At 34.8% G+C, this 18139-nt stretch overlaps 1 protein-coding gene across 1 annotated transcript in view; it reads left to right on the top strand.

Annotated features, from left to right (window-relative positions):
* The first annotated feature begins 831 nt into the window (after window positions 1–831).
* The window catches only part of LOC118441308 (popeye domain-containing protein 1), a 41676-nt gene continuing 24368 nt past the window's right edge, over window positions 832–18139 (top strand). The window contains exons 1-3 of the mRNA XM_035865511.2: window positions 832–1107; window positions 2842–3027; window positions 3175–3336. The gene's annotated coding sequence lies outside the window, so the exon portion shown is untranslated. The remainder of the gene's footprint in view (window positions 1108–2841; window positions 3028–3174; window positions 3337–18139) is intronic.

Here is an 18139-nt window from a genome sequence, read left to right on the forward strand (position 1 = left end):
AGTTTATTACTTACGTTCGACTACCGTAGTTCGACCATTAATTATTAACGTTTAAACGTATCATAGTATTAACCAACTTCAAGTAGAATAATATAGCATGGATTTGCGAACATCAAAAAGACTTGAACGAAGATAAAACGAAACAACTTAGCTCGAATAAAAATTCGAAGATAATATTCTCAGAAGTTAAAGAGTCTTTGGGAATAACGTACAAAAGTACGATGTAGTATCAATGTTCCAGAAAGACTGACGGATTCTGTACGATAACAAGCTGGCTGAGAAAGAGCGAGAAATATTAGTAAAGGGTCTTCATCCCTTTCTTAAACAGGAGACAGAAAAAGAAAGGGGAAAAAGAGGGAGAGAAAGAAAGAGATAGTTAAAGGATTTTGCGGCAGGTGCTGCCACCTGCTCTGAGGGCGTGGCGCTAGTTCCAGCGGAGCTTAGTCTAACGAAAGCTCCTGCATGCGACGCACCACTGGAGCAGCAGCAGCGGTCGCTTTGAGGTCGAGCGAGAGAGCCCCGAAGAGAGAGGGTGGCGCGCGCGAGAGGGTTGAGGAGAGAGAGAGAGAGAGATAGGGAGAGAGAGAGAGAGAGGGAGAGAGAAAGAGAGATATAGCAGTAGCGTGCGCGCGTGTAGTAGAGAGGGACTATCCTCGAAAGGATAGGACGGATAACGACGAGAAGGGAAGAGCGAGAGAGGGAGAGAGACAGAGAGAGAGAGAGAGAGAGGGGGGGAGAGAAAGAGAGAGAAAGATAGAGGTTGAGAAAGAGGAGAAGAGCGTGTGTGCGCGCGCGCGTTCGCGCGTAGAGACGCGTGCGTCCTCGTGTGTGCTTGCGACGTATCTCGAATAGCAGGATTGCACAGAGATGAATGGACGGTTGGTCTGCCGTGCCTTATCGCGACGATGATATCGAGAAGAGGCCGAATACGAGACTCCACCGAGGCGTCGTCGGAAGCATCGGGAGGACGATATGGCTCTGGGGCTTTGCTCCCTTCATCCTCCTTTTCCAGGACGAAATCGACTGAGGATACTTCGTTCAAGACGGTGGTGATTATCGGAGAGGAAGAGCACTGTAGCCGGCAGTGACCATGGCGCCTCTCGTCGCGTGCGTGTAAACAGTGTTCAAAGATCACGTTCGAATTGTGTCCTTCTTTGCTGCTACACGTCCCTTCCTTTTTTCACTTGCATACTTCGATGTCATCCCCTACTCGTCTATCAAGTGTTGAGTCTTTCGTGTGTTGTACGAAGCATCGGTGTTACTGCGGGGAGAGAGAGAGAGAGAGAAATAAAGGGGTGGAAATGTTTTAGAAAAAGTCAAATGTATTCATTCTTCTCTACAAATCCTTTTTAGTAGTAAAGGTATGATTGAGTGAAAGAGATCATAAAAAAAGAGAAAACGTATTAGGGTAGAAAACCTTTGAATTTCTTTTGTCATTTCCTTTTCTTTAAAGAAAAGGAAATGTCCCTGTCTTTCTCCTTCGTTATCTCTATCTTTCTCATGGGAGCTAAACGTGATATGTGAAGATTTCTTGCTGACTTAACAAGTGGAGAGGCAAGAATGGTTGTTCGGTCTTCCTTGGGGTCCTCATACGTATAATTTAATGCTAACAGAGGATCATCTCATTGGAATGTTTTTCTTCGTTGGGCCTTGGAATGAACAGAGATTTCTCCAATCCTCTTCGTTGAATTTTTGTTTCAGATTTTCTTTTTTTTCGACGAGAGAAAAATTATTGCCTCATCGCAACGTGACCACAACGAGCACGGCATGTGCCTTATCCGTTTAAATGCGGATTCTGTGTTTCTCCTACTTGTTCTACATATTCATCCTCCATGTTGTGTATGTGTATGTCCGTATATGTATTATCGTGTGTTATCACTAACGGTAGATGCTTTCAATTATTTCATTCTTATCTAAAATAACTCTTATTCAATATTTCATTGTTGTTGTAGAAGATAAAGGATCATAATATTGTGATAAGAAGAAATGAAAGTTTGGATTCTCGTCTGCATTCTGTCTTATAGTGATGCTCGATGATTATCGATGCAAAAAAATTTATTGCACGAATATGTGTTTTAGGAAAGATTTATAGCTATTGTCGAGAACTTTTAAAATATTTATATTCATCATACGAAGTCTCGAGAATAGATGGTTTGGACGGAAGGAACATTTCGATCGAGGAGTTGCGATAATCTAGTAGGGGTGACCTCTTCTCTCTTCCTCTCTCCATCTCTCTTTCTCTCTCTCTCTCTCTCTCTCTCTCTTCCTCTCTCTTTTCCTCTTTCGTTTTTTATTTGTCTCTATCTCTTTTTCTCGTTTAGAAGCGAAAGAAAGTTCGTTCTGAATTCGTTTGCTTTTTTCCAAGCAATGTTGCAAACGCAACGGGCACTCACAAAATACAAGCTGAAACTCTCTCTTTCTCCCCATATTTCTCGTTCTCCTTACTTTCGATTACATTGCAGAGTAAACAACAGCATTGTTGTTCTTCTTATTTCGCCAACTTTTCGAGATTAAATATTCCTTCGCTTATAGTTACTTCTTTCGATGGATAATTCAGTGAAATTTTAGTCTTAATTGAAAAGCTCGCGTATGAGAGTTGTTGTTAAAACATTTTGATTAACAAAGCATTTCGAAATTCAACATCTTTGTTAATGAACATTCAGTAATATTATCTGAATGATGTTGATAAAGATCATGCATTTATCCGTAACCTTTATCTTTCTTTCCACAAGTTCATATTCAAATGATGATTTTTGTTTTGATCTAAAAGATCGGATGATCGTTATACAAAAAGAATATGAAGGAGCAGCAGGAGTGACACGTGATTTAACAATGTTACAGGCGTAACGGCGGACGAACGTATGTGCGGTCGGTCGACGTAAAAGCGTGACGATATCGAAGAGCACAGTGACTCGTTGCTGTTTAAGCATACATATATGTATATATGTATTGCATGTGTGATAGAGGAATTGAAGGATCGTGCGAGTGACGGATGTGGCGACGTGGGAAAATACGCTGACGATTTTCGTACGTTCGATCGGCTTTGCCAATTTCCAACTATCCCTAAATACCCTACGTGACTATCTCGTTCTCTCTCTCTCTCTCTCTCTCCCTTTCTCTTTCTCTTGCATATATAATTATCATTGTGTACAAAGTTCGCTCTCGTTAATCAAGTCAGTTGCAATGGTGTTGCACGAAGTGGTGATCTTCTACGAGGCCAATTTGGATAGAGGAAGCTCAGCACCTTTATGTCCACTGTTATTGACGCATACTTACAGAAGACTGAGGTGTATCATTCCACATTCAAAACAACATATCGCTTATCCACCATAAAAGGTAAGAAAATGATTGAGGTCAAAGTTAGATCTGTAATTTTGCCCATTTTCAATCGACGTAATAATAAAAACAAGATTTCATCATATACAAATTATCTGGATGTCTTTTATTTATTTTTCATTGCACTACTTACCTATTACTATAAAATACTTTCCCAAGTATAAACGGGCACCGTATTAAAGCTATCGAGTCTGTAAACCGGCTTTTATCGTTGCGAGAGCAGAAGTGTTTTTTACTTGGTCACGTTGTACCTGTTCGCGTATGATGATACCCCATAAAAAAGGAGAAAAACACATAAAAGAATCTCATTGCTTTGGATGTCGAATAATTTACTGAATTTCGAGAGTTAATTTCCAACTACTCTGGATTTTGGATTTTTTAACAAATCTTTAGTTCTAACAATCTTAACGACGAGGTGTTAAAAAATTAATTGCATCATGCGATCTTAGCACATTACCTTTACCTGTTGCATCGTGTTCGTGACGACGTGTACAAAGAGAGGGGGGGTAGTAGAGAGAGTTTCGTGGTTAAATGAGTCGTGACGTTTGTAAGTTTTCCCTGACAATTTGCGACAGAATCGATTCGATTTGCGTCAACCGCTCGACGACTTTGTTCAAGCCAGCTTTTAAAACTACGCGATCGTAGATCGCAGTGGGGATTACAATTGTCGTACTGCCTTTGTTTTCACTTTCAGAAGTTGAACTCCCTCGTGATTATATGTCACCGATAGTTATTATCAGATTTCTTTCAATGGTTTGATCATTCAAAGATACGTATTATAAAAAATGAAACGAAAGAAATTCATTTAAATGAATTATATGTTGATATTATTATAAATTCTTTGATAATACTTTCTGAACATATTTCGATGATCAGCGCCGAGAAATTTCGATAATTTCAAGTTACTAATTGCGAGGATACTCGAAATAATTCAAATAACGATACCGTGCATTGATGTAGTTCCTCCGTTCATGATGGCACAACACAAATTATTAGAGCACGCGCTGTTCACGGAAGAACCAATAAAGAAAAATGAAATTTGAATATGCTTTACGAGAGTTTTCAAATTAAATTGATTTTTGAGATAATCGAAACAATCAACTTTATTTGTTATTTTGATTACCCTCGAATCAGGTTAAGAAAATGTATTCTTTAAAAAAAATCATTTAATTTTCTTTGCGACAAACTTATTTTTCGGAGGATCTCATCCACCATTAAAATTATAAGACTAGGATGATAATTTGTTGGGCTAATCCTCTCGTGAGAAATAAAACGTGTCGGTAAGCGAGTTTACTTGTAATGTGGTATGTATAATGTAAGAGACTCCGAGGAATTAAGTGGACAAAATTTAACGAGACACTCGGTAATTCACGTAATATCAATGATCCTAACTTTGTGAATTTTTTATTAAAAAAAATTCTCCGAACTTAAAAAATTAAATTTAAATTACACGAATCCCTAATTAAGAGAAAATCCCATTGGTAGGATGATATCTTGTGAGACTATCGACATTAAACAACTTTACGAAGTAATTACCAATAATAATTATAGTGATAACTATCGTCTTTATAGATACGACTTAGGAAAGTAGTTTCGATCTATTTAGTGGCCTCCTATTACATTGAAATGTTTGTCCATTATGATGCGGTCAACACCACGTCGGTTGCATATAGAAGCGATCCTGTTAGATAATAATGTTTGTTAAATAGTGAAACCATTGAAGAGATAAATGATTATATAATATGGATAGATATTTATTAATGTATTATATTTCTTTTATTCAAGAATGTGTGACCATGCGTCAATATTTACTTTCCAGGCATACCTCTAATCCTTAAGAAAAACCAACTGACTATCTTTGCATGGAACAACACTAAAAGTGTTTACTCTGCAAGTCTTCCTCCCTTTTGTAAATATTCATGCGTAACTATGAACGCGAAGTACGCGAACAATATCTCGGGAATAAAATTCTTGCGGGTTTAATATTTAAATACAGTGACGTAAGATATATATATATATATAAAACTGATAAAGCTTATACTTGTGTAAGTGTTTACAAATCAGGCATTAGGAAAATTGTTAACTTAACATATTTGTATTTGAGAAGAGTTTAAAATGTTTATATAATATAATTTAATTATTCAAAAAAACTTTATTTTAGAGATGAATGTTAGCTTTGACTTATACAACATTTAAATCTTCCTTACGCTTTATGAAAATTTCAAATAAATACGCATTAAGTTAGATAAGGATTCTACAAAAACCTTTTTCGCTAATTACTTACACGCTCATATTTAGAGAAGGCGTTTTTAATTGAAAAAGAAAGATTAGAAGAAAAAAGAGGAGGATAGAAAAGAAAAAGAACGATGGTTGAAATTTAATTGAAATTCGGTTAGATTAATTAGCAATTAGGGCTTTGCAATAAACGAAGCTAATTCGGAGTGGCATAAATCGACAGATGTGGGAACACAGCGACGCGTGATGTTCTGGAAATGACCGTCTGTGAAATCCAATGGAGCTTGGAATAATTACAGGCTGGCATCCTCACAAAAGTTGTATGGATCGAGCTTGAGCGTATAAACTAATTTCTTACGAAGAAATTTTTAATCTATTTTATGAATGTGTGATTTCTATTAATAACAAAAGAAAAAACTTTTGCAGCTATGAGACTCAAATATTCGCTAGTTGAAAAAAAAAACATCGACTTTAATTACTTTACGAGATAAAAATTATCACGCTTTAGAAAAGCGTCGTTGGTTCCCTGAATATTTGGCAGATGTGATCTTAATAAATTTCTTGTAATAATAATACTTGATAAAAATATTTCTTGGATCACACTTTGCATTCGTCTTGTTAAGAATAATGATTTGTTGCCGATTTAATTCACAGAACGTGTTGTGTGATGAACATCGACACATACAATAATTTCTTTCACGACTTTTCTGATATCCAAAAGATATTTGACATGTGTTTTATCCTCGCCTTTTAAATGTTCCTGTTGGCATGAAACAAAAGCTAGTACCGGTCTTTGTCCCGAATTGCATACCAGTTATTATTACACATCAGTTATTTTCTCACATGCACGCTCGCGACGAATTGACTTCCATCGGGTTTGCTGGCATACCGTGAATGGTAGAATTTCGCCTTTCATCTTTTCAATGCACTCAGGCCGCTCGTACCATGACACTTGCATTCTCTAGAAAAGTATGACCTAGTCTTGCAGTTACTTGCACGAGTAAAACATCGCGAAATAAGCACCATCACCTTTTTTTCGACCTTAGATCAATCGCCTTCTTCTAATTTTCTTTTTCCTCTTTGTATTTTTTCTTTGTTTCCCTTCTTTCGTCTATCTTATAAATTAGAATTTCTAATGGTCGAATTCGTTAATAAAATTTTATCGAAAAACATGAAAAATAAGCAGGATTTACATGCTTACCTTTTTGACGAGTTTCTAATTGCCTTTAAATAGTGGATTTGCTTATTGTTAGAACTAAGCATCGAGCCCTCTGTATTCTCAAGATACGCAGTGTAAAGTTCTCAACCTCGTAGACCCACATCGTTACGTGAATCACGAGACAGTAGAACTTCTAGTACAATCAAGAATACATAATACTCTACGCATTATTTTACTTCTACATATTCAACATCGACGACTTTGTCCTTTATCCTATCGAGCTCTTTCAACTTGCAACTTCAATAGTTTCTTCCCTAGTTTCTCTTAATTATTCGATTAAATCATTCCAAGTAGTAATTACGTAAATGAAAGCTAGTTCGGAGATAAACAATAAAAATATTTCACACTATAGTAAGGGAAAAAAAATAATCTTCTAGGTATTTCTGTGTATTTCGTGATAGGAATAAATTTATTCAGTTAAAGTTGGCAGATAAGTCGACTTTGGAACATCTTGAGATAGAACAAGGAATGGTGGGTGGAAGTTAAAACTTTCGTAAAAGCAATAACCCGTTACATTCGGCACACGCTCATGGCTCGTCTTAATCTTCTTGTCTATAGCGTGCTATTAAAGTGTCGCCATGTGTGCGATACATTGCAACCTTTAGCTTCGACAGCTGATACCGATAAAGATTTGGTGTTAAAATAAAAAAGTGAGAAAGAGATAGAACTAAACGCCAGTGAAAGAATCGAACTTTCATATACTCCTGATTTAAACGTCAGATAACCTAACCGTTATTAACTTCCCCGTTGAAAAATCTACGGATATAAATTAAAGTCTTCAAACTTTTAAAGAAACGAAGCAAATATATTAATTTTATCATCCGTTTTCTAAAATATTATTTTTAAACCTAATCGTCTAAGGAATCAGTAATATTCTTACTCGAATATCGAATTTACTTATAGCTATAGTCGTAATAATGGAAACCTCCCTTTCTTTCTCAAACGATATCCATTCAGTGAATCGTTCCCTTGTCAACCCTAGCTTATTCAGGGAAATTCGCATATCGATCGCTGAGAGTTTCGCGAAGGAACACACGGAAGAGACTACATTTATTTTCATCCCGTCACATTACCTATTTTTCACTTAGATTCAATAGATTTAATATTTTCTATAAAATATCTTTAATCAAATATCTCGTATTTACTTACTCATGAGCTCTTTCCTTTTAATTACGTCGATTCAACGAAAAGAATAGAAGAAATAAAACTCTAAAGGTACGTTTTTTCTCTAACGGATCGTTAGCCAATAACGAATGTCTGATCTTTCGTAATCCACAGATGTTCTTTTAGTTCTAAACGAAGCATTGTCCAGGTCTTTCGTGAAATTCGACGAAAGAGACTTTTCTCTAGATAGTGACTAATGTCGGTTCTGATTTTGGTAAAAGAAATATTTGAAATTTAATAACTCAAACGATAGCTCTCCTTCAGGGAAGTTATTGGTATCTTCGATAATTGGTTCACCGGAAAACGAGAAGCCATCGACTCATACATATTTCATTCACGTCGTATTATTTCCGTAGTTGAAAGTCGAGGAAAAAGAGATGCGACTTTTCTGAAGCGTATTTGGAATGTCGTTGGAAGCTATTTTGGATTCGTTTGCGTTTGTAAAAGTTACTCGACGTTCCTTCGTACATACATACCTTCTTCGCAAGTTTGCTCGCTCGAGGGAAACGAATGCGTAACAAAGTGTCAGAGGAGCTTGGGTTGAGTTCCTAACGAAATCTAATTACGTGCCGAGTAATAGTTTTCTTGTTTTTTTTTTTTATTTATGCTTAAGCGCGTATTATGATATAATGTGATCTCGAGAGATATTATGAGCAAACTTTTATTGTTTTTTGCATGGTTGATTTTAAGACAGACATTACTACTTGATTTTAATAACCAAGATATAACATAGACAGAATTAATAATCCCTCTAAAGAACTTTTTTTTTTTATACTTATCGTATGAAAATTTGAAAATTCTTTTAAAATAACATTTACATGTTTTCGTCAAATACGAGAAAATGTCAATATATGACATGATTTCGTTACAAACATGATCGACTATATTCTGTTAATTAATACTTTCCAGATAAAGAAAGAACATCGAATCTAACTATTATTACATAACTTATCCTATTTTTGCCACACATCAAATAAAGGTATATGAGTATCTTAATTTAGGTTGATATATTTCTTTGCTTTTATCGAATATTCAATACAACCTTGTCCGTTCGAGTGGGCACGAAACATTTCTTTACCCCCAATAAGTCACAAAGATTAACTTAATAATACTACGTTCTTTTCCCGTGAGCATCATGTATCAAGACCTGTCCCAATCTTTTCTTTCTCTTTCTTTCTTCCATTGTTACTATGGTAAGGTTGTAAGTCATAACGTGACCCAAATTTTTTTTTCTTTCTCTTAAAGTTTCGCGTAGACCGTGTCAGAAGCTAAACGTATGGGGCACGTTTTAAAAACCGAAAAGAAGCTGATTTCGAGAGTCTTTAGGAAACGGTTATTGTAGTGAAATTCTCTCGGGTATGTGGACCACTTAAAGCTTTAAATATTCAGTGTGCAGCGAAACGTCCGTGCTTTATTGGTTAGACGTTGGTCATGAATTAAGTTTTACACGTTCTGTTTCACAGTTCTCGTGTATCACTACTGAAAAGAGAATGATGTAAAAAGAGAGAAATATTGAATTAGCACATATATGTATGTATCTATGTGTGTGTTTGTGTGTTTGTGTGTTTGTGTGTGTGTGTGTGTGCGAGCGCGTGTGTATGTGTTTGAAAAGAAGAAGAAGAAGAATAAGAGAGACAAAAAAAAAAGAAAAAGTGAAGTATAAGGGTTGCGTAAACGAGAGAAAGAAGGAATGAAAGAGATGGAGAGAGAACGAATGTGAAAATTTACGTTTTCGAACTGCCTTCAAAATAAATGGAGTAAAAGTCGGTAGAATTTTTGTGCGACATTAAACCGGCAAAATGTTACAAATATATCCGGAATATATGTACGTATATTGGCCACATGGGAAAATAGCATCGATTCGTTTGGTGGTTTCAAAATGAGATATCGACGTTCCACCTTTTGCTTCTATCCTGCAGCACTGGCTGCTCTTTACTAATTCCAAAAATTCGATTGCTTCTATTAGCTCGATCTATGCCTTTAATGTTAATATCTTTATTTCCATACAGAGTGCTAACGCATGTTTCTTTCTAGAAGTTATTGGAAAGCTAATTTTCCAAATTATTTTTATTTTAGATAGATCGATGTGTCGTTGGAAAACTGAAACCGTGAACTATGCGTTAGCCTCTATTCCATTGTGAAGAAATCGTGATAGAGCCACAAGTGGGTAGAGACATATGTAAATATATCGTATGTATCGCACGCGATATATATGCATCTATGTATGCTCTACTTGCTCGCATGTACGATGTTAACGCAGATTCCTTTATTAATGGATCACGCGAAGTCTCGTAACGTAGATGTAATAACAATTTGTTGAATTATGGGTGAGATCCATCAAACCACTTTTGACATTATCATTCCTGATATTTACTCGAGTTGATTCGCAACAACTGATTAATCTAGGTAATGTTAATGGTATTTGAGTTATCGATTGATATTTCGTCGCTACGAATTTATTTTAAAGTAGAGCACATCGATCCTTTTTAATCGAGCCCTTTAATACCAATGAATCCTCTGGTTCTTAAGAATGTACTATATTTATTACCTAATGCAATTTATTATTCCGCTAAATCGATTTCGAATTTCTTCACGAGTCCCTTGATATATGTATTCATCCCTTGATACATACCCTGATCAAGAAACTTTTATTACTATTTTTTTCTAAATAACAACTATGGAAACGATAATTCGTGATTAATGTTTGATAAATTTCTCGTTGAACGAGTTCACTGAAAGTAGTTAGCAATAAAATTGTTCAAAGCGGTGTTATATATTGGAATTTTCACGACTCGCTGGCAAAATTATTTTTTTGATTTTCCATAAACGATTGATCAACCTATACTTGATCAATTTCGATGAACTTTTAATTGGATCTTTTGATTTGTCAAAATCCTGACTCTCGATCACGTTTATATGCGTTTTCATAAGCGAGTGAACGAATCATGTTAAAACCTTGACAAAGAAATTCCAAAGTGATGCTTTAACCGTACGAGTGCACGGTGCAATTAAATCTACCTTTGATGATACTCTCTTAATGGAGGGATGCTACTGCAATGATGACGTAACGAAAAGATATACATATATATATATATATATATAGACCTGTATGAGTACACGCATATACACTCTCTTTTATAGGGTCGCAGAACATTTCACGGAAAAAGTTTCGCTATTACGTTATCTTCTTCGTGAATCACGTTTTCTATCCACCCTTCGCCAGTCGTAATTCTATTCAATTTTCTAATTATTAACCGTCAGTTAGAATTATCGCGAATGATAAAGTAACGAGTATTGTAAGTACTTGTACCCAAGTACTGATGTATACTAGAATGAGCTGACATTATTTTAAATTACAATAGATAAGATCTTTAATGAACTTTTAATACTCATCTAATGTATCATAGTTATTATATATATATATATATATATATATATATATATATATATATACACAAATAAAAGGCACGATTTTCTCTTAGGTATTACTTTTAATATTCTTTTTTTTACGATTTTCTATTTAATAATAATCGTCAGATTATATTAATCTTCTTGAGCAGATGAGATAAAGTCCATGACAACATAGAGATGCATACATTGTCAGTACAAAAGCAGTACACAGCAGACCATGTCGTTCTAGGTTGGAATAGAAAGGGTCGATAGCCCTCTCTGTACGGCGCTCGCGCCACCCTCGTACTCCCATAGATGTTTTCGAGTTCACATATACATAGCTACAGGCGAATACGCATGTGTGCACGTATCCACTATAGGGTGCCAAGTACTTGGAACCTGCTTTAGCACTTCCCTTCTGTCCATGTTGATTTAATGCCTTGTATCTTCTCCTGATCTCTTTTTCTTTTTCCTTCCACTTCTTTTTTTGTCGATGGTAGCTCCTGCGTCCATTAACTACATTCCTAACTTTTTATGTCTTATGCCCGTAATTCTCGATATGTCAATATTAGGTTTTAGACATTATTTCTATCCATTAGAAATGTAATAATCATTAAAGTTTCTTTGAATCATTTATTATAGCAAATAGTCCGGATCTATCGGTAATTGAGAAACGCATCGATTCACAAATAATCCGCCATTCGCCATGTTAGATACGCTGGTAGACCATTCTTGATCCTATACAATAACGCAGATACCCATTGATATATCATTGTGTAAATGGTTTAATGGTGGTCTATTGACTTCGAACAATGTGCTATTTGGGATCATGTCTTTGGACCTTGATTATTTAAAATGAACATATCTATTTTTAAAATCTATATATATATATATATATATATATATATATATATATTTGTTATAGATGTAAATGTTTCTAATATCATTGAATAATCGTTATGCATTTTTAACAACGAAATTATACGGTTCACAATGATTTCAAATACATGGTACAGAATTCGGGGGAATTGCAAAGCGGGGAATTGTAAAGATATATGCGTGCGCGTGCGCGTGCGAATGTTCACTATCTGCACTAGCCTCGCATTAAACGTAAGTCTAAAATCGGCTCTGCATAATGAATTCGTTACATATACGAAGTTCTTGGTCCACGTACCACCAAAGTTTCGAGAGCGTGCACATTGCAAAAGCAATGGGGTATAACTACTCTTTGCTTTTCATGCATTACAATTTGTAGGAATGTCCTGTAATTTTCAACTTTCGAGTATACAGCTTTGCAATAATTTAGAATCATTTTCAATGCTTAGACGTGTTATTCATTTCATGTTATATCAAATTAACAATGATGTCTTGTATTCTGAGTATAAAATATGTCAAACGAAATCGTATTTGTATCAAGTTAATATGAGTAATATAATATTATAGTCAAAGTTCAATAAATTATTACAGATATTTCAAAAAATTGTAACACGATTGTTTGATAAGTTCGTGATATATTGAAATATTCAATTAGTATGATTGTTCGATATCCTAACTATTATTTTCTTTCAATCTAAAGATCAACGAAAAAGTGGCAAGCGATACTTACGATTGTCAGATCGCAGTTATATGCAGGCTTCGTTTCTGTAAAGCCAAGGACACTTGTTGCCCATCAAGATCGTCGAGCTTGTCGAGCTTCTCGTGCGTGAGTCCATTGCACGTAAATAATTCAATACAATTTTTTGAGAGGATCCTTAGAAAGCTTCGGATTTTTCCAATTCTTTTGCCGTTCTTTTGTTCAATTTTTATGGACATTGGTATTACTCCTCCTATACATCAGTTAGAATGCAAGCTCATAGGTATTGAAGCAAAGTCACGATTCAGATCTCGTTTTTATTCACATTTTACGATCTTAAAAATAGGTTAGTTTATCACGCGAAATTATACACGATACTGTGGGTGTAGTTCGCGTGACGATAAGATTTCACTCGCGATCGCCATCTTTTGTTCGACCTCGAACATATTTTTTTTTTTATTATACTCGCGATAAGTTAACCCTCTATCACAATCAACGTCGAGCAAATTAAATTAAACGGATTCATTCAAAAAAAAAAAAAAAAGAAAAAAACAAAAAAAAAGAAAAAGGAAAAAAAGAAAGAAAAAAAAGAACAGAACTTTATACGCCAACGGTTTTTTGTTTTTTTTTTTTGTTTTTTTTAATTCCTACCGCAGCTTCAATAAAAGCATTTATCGAAGTTCGCAAGTACTCACGATGAATATTCGACGTTTAAATTTTCATTATATAATTAGTAAAAAGTTATATGTGAAGGGCGTTTTGTATTATATCAACTTGTACCATGCTCTTATGTCGTATGATTAATGCTTAATGGACTAATTAGGTACTTGTATTTCTCGAAATAAGAGTTGCGTGCGTCACGGATGTTTAACGAGGTGAAATAAATCATTTTTTCAACGCACTATTCTTTCGTTTAATTAATTATCAAATTCTCAGGCTGATCGCGTGCAATTCCACGAAGTACGATGTTCAAGATAGATCGAAGTTCTTTTTTTACACTGGATAGAATATGAATGCTAACTTTAGTCCAAAGGAAACATTATACGTTTCTTTTATTCTGCTTCTGCTTTTGTAAGAAATACTCGAAGAAATCGAATATTCTTTCTGCCCTTATAGATAGAAGCACAATAAAATCGAAGATGCGTTCGACAAGAATTGAACTTCGATAGGTGTTCAGATCTAAAGAATATATTCTGTTATATTCATGTTCGGCTTTTCTAAATAGAAAGAAAAATTCATTAAAAGTAAAGAAAAAGAAATTGTTGTTAAATCTTTTTCTACAACGAGATAGATTGAAAAAAGAAAAAGTTATACGCTCATTAACAACTTAGGTATCTACTTGATATTCACAAGTTTTAAAGCTTTCGAATGAATATTCTTAGAAGTTTGACGATTAATCGAATGATCAAAAAGGAATACATTTTTCTCTTTGTGTCAAAGGCCACTTTATTAGGCTCGTTACGCCGGTCACCATTTCCTTGAAGCTCTTTCGCTATTCGTTTACAGTAGATATAGCAAACTGTTGGACAGCTTTCGAATTGGATTAGCTAGTAAAGTACGTGAGGGTTCAAGAACATACCACAAATGTATGAACCTTCCAATCCCTCAGATCCCTCTCTCGAAATGGTTACTGACAAGCCACAAGAGACAGTCACGGTTTCGCTTGCGTTTGACCGTTCAATTTATACCGACAGATGCAACCAAAATCATTTCTCTTTTACGATCCGCCTGAAATAAATCAGAGAAATAATCTAGAATATTATTAATACGAGTAAGAAAGAAAAAATATATAAACTAACAACTTAATAAATTTTTCTCTTCTTGATCTAACCAAAATTAAATACATCGATAATATTCATAAATGATTCGGATTTTTATCAAACGCACGTGTCAAATTTATTGATGAATTTTATGATAATGTAATAATGATATATCTATGCATGTTACTGAATATTCTATGTCAATTTTGGTAAAGGCATTGAAATGAATTTGAATAATCCAAGTGGACAAATTAATAAATAATGACGAGACAGGACAGCCGATGCTCTATCGAATGTAATGCTCTTTTGATGTTGCAATGTAAACATCGATTGTACAATATGGATAAACATTTGAATGAAGAAACTGAACTATGAAAAAGAATTTAAAAAAATACGTATCAATTCTGATGAAACAATCGGAGTTTAATTGATAGTCTGGCAAGGAACGATCGATGATCGGCCTTTGAATAAAAAAGAAGAAAGAAAAACGAGGAAGTAATCAACCGTACTCTCTTTCTCGAAGTTTAAAGGAACTTAACCGTCTACTTCTCTTTACTTTATCCTTTGTCATCCTATTTCGATGCCAGGAAAAATAAAAAAGTAGATCCAACGGCTCAAGATAAACAAGTAAGAAAATATTGTACCTCGGAAAGACTCTTTAGCTACTTATTGTCACATTAAGATAGCTTTGACATCGTCTATCTTGCATGTTGAATTGTATTTTCAAAAACACTTAACATCAAATCATTCGTTTATTGTCAACAATTTTATTCGAGCTTTGTATTTATTTTCTTTTTTTTTTTTTAGGTACGTATGATACTCTCTTGCAAAAAAAAATTATAGATCTATATATCCAAAGCTTACCAAGCCCAGATTGCATTAATTTTATTTCAAAATGCACTTTAAACGGAACGTATCTATTTCTCTGATAGAAGGAAAATATTCATTAGAGGAACACACAAGATTGCTTTAATATGCTTCGCCTCCTGGTTGTCCCAGATGCCTCGCGTTAAGAAAAATTAAGTGAAAGAGAGAAAAGAGAGAAAGAGAGAAAGAGAGAAGGGAAAGGTTATAATGCCGAAGTCTCGTGTAAATCACCACACCCTGTTGTGACGTCACGTTATTCACCCTGACCCGAAGGGGCGAGCCCGTGAAGAAAGAGAAGGCGAGAAAACTTCGCTTGAGATTCGTGTTGCTTGCTCGAACGCGCGCCAAGAGTCACGAAAGGACTCCCACTCATTAATTAGCATACCGATATCGGAACGCTTACCTGTTTCACTACCTGCCTAACTACCTGTCTAACTCAAAAATCGTCAGGAATACTAAATTCGAGTCGGATACGCCCTCATCCCGTGCTTCTCAAGTTTTTCAAACATGCTCGATATAATTCGACGAGTGTCTTCTAACTTTCCTTTGATAGTTAATTAATGTGCAATCCCTATCTATCAATTAATCTATACAAGACGATAAGATCAAGGAAAGGAATCGCTAATGGAGTGATCAAAATCAAATTACGTGTTCAAAGTTTTCTTTCGGTTATTTGATATCAGAAGAATTATTAATTTATGTTTTACGTAATTTATCATCAAAAAATTTCAAAATGATTCTTGAATCCTTGGTTGGAAACGGTAATAATTTATGGTAAAGTTTCTCTTTCTCTCTTTCTCTCTCTCTCAATCTTTTTTCTTCTCAATGATCATTTGTTAGACATGGTATTTATACTTGCTCTAAACACGTATATGTCTTTTTCCGCTATATTACTTGTCATACCAAGCGCCATTAACATGATACATACTAACCATAGCTCGTTGGCTCTCCTCGACGTTATTTGTGCAGAAGAACGCAATTGTTATTTTCGTAATGCGAGTAATATATTTTTCAGTAGAATACGTCTGTGTTTGTCAGATACAACCCAAGAACCAAATTTAAATATCACGAAAAAAAATATTTTATCGTTTTGCGACCGAAGAAAGAAAGGTTAGAAGGTGTTTGGGAATTATCTTAGCTTATCTTATATTTATTTGAACGAAAAGTAAGATTGCAGCGCTATGTATAAACGCATAATAACGAAAGTAGAGCACTCATATTTCACATGTTTGCCCGGCCTAACATGTCTCTGACACGATAAGCATGTTTTTAGAATTCTTATATATAATGGGGAAAGTACCATTCTTTGCTTTTCACACGATTATTTGGCCTAAGCTCTATTTCAAACGTGTTTGGAGGGATGAGAGAAAGAAAAGGATTACAATCATTAAGTTGTGCTTGTCGACAAAGTCATGGTCAGGATGATATTAGCATACTCCTTTCATATATTATACCGATAAGCTAGAACTATACCACGCAAGAAATTTCACGAATCTAATATTAGAAATACAACAACGTCAATGTTAACTTTTAACTATTTTTTATGACCTTCAAGACTCATTAAATTCGATCAAGAATATTCTTATATTATTACGATTAAATCTAAAATAATTTACTATATGAATGCATTTTTATTTTGAAATGATTAACGATACGAGGACAAGACGAGGATTAACGATACGAGGCCTATTGGAAAAATATCTTGACCACGTGATAAGCAAACTCCTTTATTTTGGGAAGAACAAATATTGTTTTAGTATCCGTTCGCCTGAGAGACATTATCGTGAATTTTACGAGAATCGTTCAACAAGTGGTCATTGTGTCAATTTAGTGTCATTGTGGCCAATAGTTACAATGAATAGTTATAATGGATTGCAATAGAGAAATTTAATATTCCATTGGCTATTATCAAATTGAAATATTATTACGAATATGAATAATAAAAGGAGAATAAGAAGAATTTCATTGATCTTTATATTCCAAGCATTTTGGACTATGACTATCAAAATAGTGGTTTGGACAGCTGACGTGGAAACAATATATTCGTTAAATATTCAATTAATATTGAAATCACGGAAATTTTAATCCAGAGAAATCGGTGGGCATTTCTATCTCTTTCTTCCGAGGTATCTCACGACGACTGCGGATTTAATTTTAAAGCCACGATATCCTATGAGTTCTTAATAAAGGCTCTTCTAGAGTTTTCAAGAAAAATGATAGAGAATTCCAAATGGAAGATAACCTTAATAGCTTTGAAAGCACAAACCCTTCTCGACTAGCAGGTAGACTACACTGGAAGTGGAGCGAGAAAGAGAAATCGAAAGATAGAAGAAGAAGAAATAGAAGAGAGAGAGAGAGAGAGAGAGGGGGGATACATGAGGGTAAAGCAAAATGAAATCCTTCAACTTTTCTTCCGCATCCCTCTTTCCTATCCCTATTCGTCACGATCGACGTTACTTCGTCTTAAGCTGATGATTGTTTTCACACTTCTATCCTTTTTATTTCATTTCCTTTCGAAGCGACATAAAGCAAAAATCCCATCGAAGAATCAATGCGTGCTTATGAAATATTAATTAAATAAAAATTACTATTGTA

Source organism: Vespa mandarinia, chromosome 11 (genome assembly GCF_050613455.1).
Source record: "Vespa mandarinia isolate Hongniang chromosome 11, ASM5061345v1, whole genome shotgun sequence".
Lineage (NCBI taxonomy): Eukaryota > Metazoa > Arthropoda > Insecta > Hymenoptera > Vespidae > Vespa > Vespa mandarinia.